General features: G+C 39.8%; 1 non-coding gene across 1 annotated transcript; it reads left to right on the top strand.

Annotated features, from left to right (window-relative positions):
* Positions 1-9,045: 9,045 nt before the first annotated feature.
* LOC113600405 (U1 spliceosomal RNA) lies at positions 9,046-9,212 on the top strand. Its single transcript, XR_003421406.1, has one exon. It is a non-coding gene; the product is annotated as a U1 spliceosomal RNA (small nuclear RNA).
* The last annotated feature ends 320 nt before the right edge of the window (positions 9,213-9,532 follow it).

Raw genomic sequence — 9,532 nt, 5'->3', positions numbered from 1 at the left:
ATAAGCAGAGACAAGACAAGGTCAAGTGCAACCCACTAAATGCCAAACCTCCCCCTCCCAGCCTGTGTGAGTGACAGATGCTTCTGTACTGACTACAGCTTTATCCTAGCTCTAGGTTGCTTCCGGCAAAAATGCAACTGAGTTACCAGATCAAGGGACTGTCTCCCCTTCCTAAAAACATCCTACTCAGAGTAAATTCTTGCTTCCTTAAACTTTAAAAAAAAAATCTCCCAACCAAAGTCCAAATCTCGTACAAAGTTCTTTTTAGCACTGTCTTACTGAGATATTTCCTAGTCCCCGTGGCATATGACCTCCCTTGTTGCAATGAGTAAAAAATAAGACTCCTCAACTCCCAGGGTGTTCAGGATGAGCTTTGGCTGCAGGGCACTGATATGATGGAGTTCTTTTGTCCATGGAAGCTTCCTGGACTGAGCAGAGATGATTCTTCATGGGAACAAGAATCACTTTCCTCGGGGCACCTGGGGGGCTCAGCTGTTTAAGTGCCTGACTCTTGATTTTTGCTCAGGTCATGACCCCACAGTTGGTGAGATAGAGCCAGAGTTGGAGTCTGCTTCCTGCTTCCGAGCTTCTCTCTCCTCCTTCCTCTGCCCGTCCCCCACTCTCTCTCTTTCAAAGCAAAATAAATGAAAACACTGAAGAAAATAACCACCTCCTACAATAGGCATAGTGTGCCTTCGATGAGGAGTTCTTCAGTTCACACAACACATCCCGCACATTTCAGGTACACTTGCTTCCTCCATCATGACTAAGAAGTGGGGTTTGGATTCAGATATCCAGATTTCAAATGCCGGTCACACTGCTTACTGTTTCTTTAGTCACGTAACACGTTGGGTCTCAGTTGCCACATCCTGACACTCGGGTAATACCAGTTCTACCCACACTGGGTTGCTATGAACACGAGGAGACAAGGTTATACATAAAGGGCCAAGCAAACCACCCACCACATGTTAGTTCTCACCAACTATTCATCATTACTCGTGTCATCTTTTTCCACCACCAAAACTGTTTTGCGCGAAGGAATTGAAGATTAAATTGTCGACGAGAGGATTATTTTAAGATCTTTTAAAACCGTCTAGCACGTAGTAGCCATTCGAAAATGTTTTTGAACAAAGGGGTTACAACTTATTTTGTCTTTTTTTTTTTTGTTTTTTCCTCCTGCTGAACGGAGTATCATTTTTACAAAGAGAAAGCTAGGCATGTTCAAAGTTTCCTTCTGGTGTATTTTTAGTTAGTGTGAAGGAACACAACCACGAAACTGATTTTAGGTTCAGGATTTCCTTCACATTAAGGGCATATCTGGAGTATGGTCAAATACTGAAATTTTTAGAGAAATGATGTATCATTTAATACTTTTTTTATTGAAAAAATATTGCTTCTGCCTAAAACTGGAAAAAACTCCCACCCTGATGACATCCTACAATCATTTTTAATGAGGGAACTCCCAATGAGATTTTTCCCAAGTCTTACCAGCAGGTGGAATATTTTCACACGAGCCCACCCACTCAAGTATCACTTGTTTCTAAGTATATTTCTTGTTTATACTTTGAAAGGAACACATCCATCTATCATTCTGTTGAGATTTGGGGAGGAAGATGCAAAAGTCAGCAAGATCCACCCCTGGCAGCCATGATTTAGAACATATTGCAACAATCACATTTGACATTGCTAACAGTTTATCTGGCTCAACCTTAATTCTGATGTATTGACAAGTGCAAATCTGGCAATGCGGAAGCATGGTGTGCAGACTCCCTAATGTTTCAAGTGCTCAGTGAAGCTTCTTTCCAAATGATTTCAGCTTCAGTCTTTGCCTTAACTCTCTCTTGGAACTGTGTATTTCACAGGCTTTCAACTTTGTTTTGTTATTGTTACGCAAGACCAAGTCAGGAGTTAAAAGGATTTAAACGGATCTGTATGTCTGTGTTTGTGTACATGTGTGTGTTTACCTTTTTATCCGTCAATATAGCTCTAGTAAAATCTCAATGCTGGATTTTTTTTTTGAATCATGATCTACGTAATAATCTCTTGATAGAAACGCTAATTTTGATTTATGTATGAAAAAAAAATCCCAAGTTAATACATAGCAGTGGTTCTCAAACTTTTCCGCATATTAGAATAAGCTAATTTTAGAAGTTCTGATGCTGAGGCTGCAGCGCATTCCAATGAAATATCTGAGAGTGGAAAGCAGTCACCCATATTTTCTGAAACCCCCTGCCAAGTTGATTCCAACGTACAGCCAAGTTTGGGACCAGGGATCCACACTGGCTATTCACAGTGCTAACTATGGGTTAGGTTAGCAGCACAGGTGCTATCTGGAAGTTTGTTAGAAATGCATTGTCCTGGGTCCCTTCCTAGTCCTACTTGTTCAGAATATGATCTAGACCAGTGCTTCCCAAACTTTAAGGTGCCTTCCAATCATCTAGGCGTCTTTGTCAAAATGTAGATTTGGATTCAGTTGTTAAGTCCTAGAGCCTGAGACCCTGCATTTCAAAAAAGCTATAGCTATTCATCTGACAAATATTATTTATAATTACAAACAGAATAATTATTTATGGTTATGGCTTTTAAGTAACTACTGCATACCAGACAATGAGCTGAGAGGTTTGTTCTTTTTTCTTTTTTTTCACAAGCTCTATGTAGAATGATGATAATTTGCATTCAAAAAATAAGTTTGAGGTTCAGAGAGCTAAAAAACATGGCTCAAAGCTGCTCACCTTACCTCGTGTCAAAGACGCTCATCCTTCAGAGTGGTAACGAACCACCCAATGTGTTCATCATATACATAAATTATGAAATACTCTGTTTCAGTGCAGTTGGGGGAGGAGACCCAAAATCTATTATCACCCAAGGAGATGGCCCTAGTCTCTTCCTAAGTTTCAAATAATGGCATCGAGGCAACAGGATAGAACTGTAAAGTGATTCTCAAAGAACATGTCAAACTAATCCAGAAGAATTTCTACTTAGCAACGCTTTATTAGTATTGGTAATATACAGTTAACAGTATGTACTTAAAGTAACAAGGCATACTATTGAAATGAATTTTTCAAGGGATGAGCTTCTTAGATTTTTAACAAATGGCAAGATACCATCACTGTGCTTACCACTCTGGGACATTCAAAATAAGTGTAATACTCAGCACATCCATGAAAACCACTTTTATAGGAGACAACTATAAACCCATAAAGTAGTTCAATAATAACACAAAGTGGCATATGGTAGATGCCAATTGAGCAACAGAGGCAGTACTCATAACGATAGTAGCTACCACTTATTGAATGACTATTATGTAGCAGATGTTTTATATAAATTGCCTCGTTCAATCACTACAGTCTGTGTAAGGTTATAATTAATATTCCTATTTTACAGATAAGGAAAAGGAAGCTCAAGGAGTTACGTGATTTTTCCCAAGGACTTACCGATATTAAATGCCAAACTGGGATTGCAAGCCCAGGTCTGTGCGACTCCAAATGAAATTCTATTTCTAGAAGGCCTTATTGCCTCTCCTACATCATACTGCCTCCTCCATACTCTTGGAGGTCAGTGAAGGAAAATACGCAGCAACAGAGAAAGCTTTGAGGGGAGATTTTACATGAGCTGTTTTCATAAAGACTGCTGGGATTTAGGTAAACAGAGAAGGGGCAGGAAGAGAAATTGAGCCAGGAAAAGAATGGTCAGGAAGCAAGGGGCTGTTCAAGTTTAATATGAATAGCTTGTTTGGGGAAAAAGTGTTGGGGTTCATTTTGAAGGACCTTAAAAATCAATCTTAAGGATATTGGTCTAAGGACAATGTGGTCTCAGAAGTTTTTAGGTGAGGGAGAGAAATGACTGGGGAGTTTACATAAAATGAATAAAACTCCAATGTGATGGTTTATAGGGTGAGAAAGGAAGGAATTTGTGAAGTACTCTAATAAACCACATTGAAGCTTTGAGGGAATAGTAAGACAATCAAATTTTCAGAGCAGAGGGTTTCTTTATGGAAACTGGAAATATAAAGCAGTAATGTCTTGATAGTTCCAAGTTGTAGAGATCTAAGGGATTTGGAATTTGCTCTAGGCAGTGGGAAGCTGTTATGAAAGTCAGTTTAGGAGAAAGAGGAAACAGAGAGACATCCTAGAAAACAATGAAATTTTAAATTGAGGTGTTGGCCATGGAAATGGGAAGGAAAAGTATAAATAATAGGAACTAAGAATCTTTAGGAGATCAGGAGGCAAAGGGTGACTGATTGGAACTTTGGTTTTCAGAGAGAGGTCAGAATGGCCAGGAGATGGTAATGCCTGGAAGATTGTGAGTTGCTTATCTATTTACTTGGACTTGAAATCTAGACTTGGAATTATAGTGTGAAGGAAACTCAATACCAAGTAGAATATATTTTCTTTCAAAACATCCAGAGCAATAATAATAGTTTGTACAATTTCTTAATTTTTATTTATATGTCTTATTTGTTGTCTTATTCAAATGACTCTCACATAAATCACCCCACTGAAATCTTACTTCTCCATAGAGTCAGGGTGGAACTTGTCACCCACATTTTATTTGTGAGGAAAGTGAGACAGAGAGAGGTTCAGGCACTCGCTTGAGCTTACTCGGTATGTGAGTGTCTGAGCCCAGCGTGTTGTGTCTCCAGGTCCCAGATCAGCTTCCTACAGCATAGACAGCACATGTCAGGTTGGAGGAGGCTGGGCCGGATGGGATGAGCACACACATCTCTGTAGTGATGTGTCATTTCTTCAATTAATCCATAAAACAGAAGACAATTCAATAAAAGTAGGTAATGGCTTTGCACTTTAATTGTCTTTAGATTTAAATTATAGAGGTACTTCTCGTCAGTTCCAGAAAAAGTAAAAGGGCAAGAGAAGTGGAACTTGAATTAAGGTGTGAGGGTTTTTTTTCTCTTTTCTTGTTGAAGTGCAAATGACATGTATCTAAATGTGGATACATTCCTGCTTTACGTGAATCACTGACCCTTTCATTACTGAGCTTCAAAGCTATTTATCTGCCTGTTCAGAAGAAGTCCACTCCAAATGAAGGCTGTTGGGGTCAGCAACTCTCAGATCCTTGTCAGGACCTATCTATGGCACCCAGGCATGGAGGTCACTGTCACTCAACACTTGAATTGTATTTAAACTTTCTCTGACTACAACTGGGCAGGGAGATGATGAACCTTAAGGTTGCATAAGCCTCTGCTTACATCCCACACTGTTTTCAGAAAGGAAACAAATACATATATGAAACGATGGAATTCTGGAGACAGGGATACACCATCTGTAAATTGCATCCACCTGAGCACATCATTGGATCATTCTGTGCTGCAGTTTCTTACCTCAATGGACAAGAAAAGGCAATAATTTCTCAATCTATTTACTGATTTATTTCATGCATTGAAGATCTTACTGTATGCCAAAGATTGAATTTGGTGCTGAAGGACAGCATGGAATAACACAAATTCTAGCCTAAATGAATCTTAGAGATTATCAAGAGAGACTATTATTATCCAGAAAATTATAAAAATAATTCTCTTCAATAAAAGTAAGATCTCAATGCTTTAGTGAGCTTTTCTAGAGTGAAGAGTCTCTAAAAATAAGACATGATGGGGGTGCCTGGGTGGCTTAGTCGGTTGAGCATCCGACTTCGACCCAGGTCATGATCTCACAGCTCATGAGTTTGAGCCCTGCGTCGGGCTCTGTGCTGACAGCTCAGAGCCTGGAGCCTGCTTCAGATTCTGTGTCTCCCTCTCTCTCTGCCCTCCCCAACTCATGTTCTGTCTCTCTCTGTCTCTTAAAAATGAATAAATGTTAAAAAAATTTTTAAAAAGGACATGATTAAAACTTAAGCAATTTTAAGGTCAGGGGAAGAAGGATACATTTTATTTATTTTTATTATTTTTAAGTTTTTATTTATTTATTTTGAGAGAGAGAGTGCAAACCAGTGGTAGAGGGGCAGAGAGAGAAAGAGAATCCCAAATAGGCTCCATGCTGTCAGTATAAGCCCAATGCAGGGCTTGAACTCAGGAACCGTGAGATCATGACCTGAGCCAAAGTCAAGAGTCAGATGCTTAATCAACTGAGCCACACAGATGCCCTAAATGCTACATGTTATTGAGCACCTGCTATCTATTAGGTACTTTACTATGATCTTTATATGCATATTCTAATTTAATTGTTCCCTCAAACCACACATTATTTGCTATTATATGTATTTTCCCATAAAACAGTAAAATCTCAGGAAAATTAATTAACTTGCCCAAATTCATCATATTTTGATACTAAAGAACCCAAATTCTGGAGTTAGACTATATGGGTTCAAATTCTAGCTCTGTCTCTTACTCTGTGAATTGGGAAAGTTACTTACCTTTCCTATATCTTAGTTTTCTCACCCATAAATTGAGAATAATAATATTATCTATATAAAATGGTTGTTGTGAGAATTAGATGAGTTCAGTGTACCTGACAAATATAACGTGTTCTATAAATATTAACTAATATAATATTTTCAATATTAGCTGCTTTGACAGTCAATTTCAGGCATTACCTTGGCAAGGCCATGGTGCCCATTTGCTTCACCAAACATAAATAAGACTAGAGGGGTGCCTGTTGGCTCAGTTAAATATCTGACTGTGTCCCAGGTCATGATCTCATGGTTTGTGAGTTCGAGCCCCACATTGGACTCTGTGCTGACAGCTCAGAGCCTGGAGCCTGCTTCAGATTCTGTGTCTCCCTCTCTCTTTGCCCCTCCCCTGCTCTCTCTCTCGCTCTCTCAAAAATAAATAAACATTGAAAAAATACATCAGATTAGATGTTGCCGCCTTGGTATTTTTAAGATGTAATTAACATCTAAGTCAGTAGACTTTCAGGAATGCAGATTACTTTCCATAATGTGGGTGGGTATCATCCAATCAGTTGAAGGCCTTAATAAGAAATATTGAGTTTTCATGAAGGCAAAGAAATTCAGGCTCAAGACGAACATACAAACCCATTTGAGTTACTAGCCTGCCTGGCTTACTCCATGGATTTTGGACTTACCAGTCCCTATAATAGAGACTATCTTCTTGGTTTGGTTTCTCTGGAGACCTTGATGAATACAGCCATACAGCCTGAATGTGAATCCCACTCTGATTGCCAAAGCTGGTTTTAAAGTTTCAATGGACTTTCCTATAGTTATACTTGAAGCTATTCAATTTGTGCTGCTCTCCCTAACCAATCTGGTTTTCAAAAAACAAACAAAAGATTTTGATGAGTTTTTCCTGAAAAAGGCAGTGGCAGTCATGTCGAAAGAGACATAACTACAGGTCTTTTCTCTTCATAGTCCAGAATGTTCCTTCCCCGAGGGCTTTGTCACGGTGAATGGGGGCACATGTGACAAGTCATATTTCTTTCATAATAGAGAGAAAACTTTAAAATGAGATTCTAGACTTTCATTAGTTTTTGTGCTGCCCTAATTTCTTTTTCTCCTTTGCTTTCACACCAGCTGCAGACTTTAATTAAACTGTGGCAAGTCTCCTAAACTTGGCGTGCTTTTCCAGAGAAAACAAGGGCACCTCCTCCCAGGGCAGATCTTTCCCTGAGCCTTCCAGCTTGAATTTATTTTCTCAACTGTCTGGATTCGTGGCTAGAAACCTTATGCGACCTCACGTCTCATTTCTTCCTCCCTTTGCTCTCTTCCATTTAGTGGATTTCGCTAGAAGTTCCTGAGCTGTGTATTACTGCCATGACTGACTCAAAGTAGTATTTCATTGCTGTAATTATGGTAAATTACAACACCAGTTTATCATTTTGGTTCTTTATTTTAAAGCACCATTCACAGCCACAGGATAAAACCATCATATCTGTATTTATGGATTAAATTAATGCATCCCTTTATTATGGACAATGATAAAATGAAAGATGAAAAGGAAGCATAATCTTATTAGGCTGTAGACAATGACGAATATGTGAGAGACCATCTCAGAATGCTCCTGGAACCCAGTGGCTGGGTACGTGGGGCTCTCTTTTCCAAACCTGTTTTGTGATCATCAAACTGTGTAGCATAGGAAACTGAAACTGACAGGAAGCTCAGCACTGCTTATGTGGTAAGGTTATTTAAATAAACCAGTATATTTTTTACTTTAAAAGGCCATTTTCTTTTTTAGAGAGAGAGAACAAGCAGGGGAAAGGGGCAGAGGGAGAGAGAGACAGTCCCAAGTAGGCTCCGTGCTCAGTGTGGAGCCCGACACAGGGCTTGATCTCATGACCCTGGGATCATGACCTAAGCCAAAATTAAGAATTGGGTACTCAATACACTGAGCCACCCAGGCGCCCCTAAGAGACCATACTTTTCTGCAAAGCTTATTTTGCAATCTGCCTCACTGCACAGACTCCTCTCTTCCACCTTTAAATAATAGCAGACAGTTTATAGGAAAATTCTACAAAACAATGATGTAAAGATACTATCAACTGAATAAAAATGAGGAGGTTCAGTACCTGCACAAATGGCAGGGGGAAGGAAGGAATCTAGAAGCAAAGACTGGGAAGAAAGACATGTATGTGCCCTGTGCTCAAGAGTGGTAATCCAGGGAACTGGGGCACAGGACACTACAAAATGAGAAGAAAAGGTTTCCACACCCAAACAGGTGAGATCAGAAGGTCCAGGAGAGCAAGAAGTGAAAGAAACCTGAAACCAGTCTTGTTCTAACACCTAACCAGGATTTGCCTACATTAAAGGGCATCTTTTACCAGACAATAATCACAAGTGATCGGGCATCAGCCTATACATCTCGGTTAGACACTGGATACAAGTAATTTAATTAATAGTCCCCAAGATTCTACCATGCGTCTGGCTCTCAACTAGGCACCAAAATGGAGATATGAACAAGAGAGATATAAAGATTGTATACATGATGCTAACAGTTTAATTAGAAAGAGGCACATCAACAATCTTTAAAGAGCTGATTATATTTAGAATTGTTAGAAGTGCTATTTACCAAAAAAAGCACACGTGAGCGCACGCGCACACACACACACACACACACACACACACACACACACACAGGATATACTCACCTGACAGGGGAGATGCCATGATCACAAAGGTGGTTCTCCCAGGGCAAGTCTTATACACTGCACTCCCAATGTGCTGAGCCCTGTGATTTCCCCAAATGTGGGAAACTCGACTGTATAATTTGGAGGTGGGGTGGAGGTGGGACTGAGTTCCTGCTTTCTCATGTTTTGTTCTGGCCAGAGAAAGAGAGCTTCATTTCCTGCTTTGGTGTGGGTTTTCTTTTTAAGCCTGAGCCCTTTTTGGCTCATTTTTGAAGGAAACAAATTTGTTTCAGAAGATGAAAAACAAAAACAAAATCGAACACAAGATTTTATAAAAACACATCACATGGGATGCCTAAGTGGCTCAGTTGGTTCAGTGTCTGATTCTTGATTTTGGCTCAGGCCATAATCACAGGTTCAAACCCTGCATGGGGCTCCACAGCACAGAGGCTGCTTGGGATTCTCTCTCTTCCTCTCTCTCTGCCCCTTCCCTGTTCATG

Source organism: Acinonyx jubatus, chromosome D2 (assembly GCF_027475565.1).
Source record: "Acinonyx jubatus isolate Ajub_Pintada_27869175 chromosome D2, VMU_Ajub_asm_v1.0, whole genome shotgun sequence".
NCBI classification, from domain to species: domain Eukaryota; kingdom Metazoa; phylum Chordata; class Mammalia; order Carnivora; family Felidae; genus Acinonyx; species Acinonyx jubatus.
The sequence above is the reverse complement of the archived record's forward strand: the minus strand, read 5'-3'. Positions and strand labels throughout refer to the sequence as shown.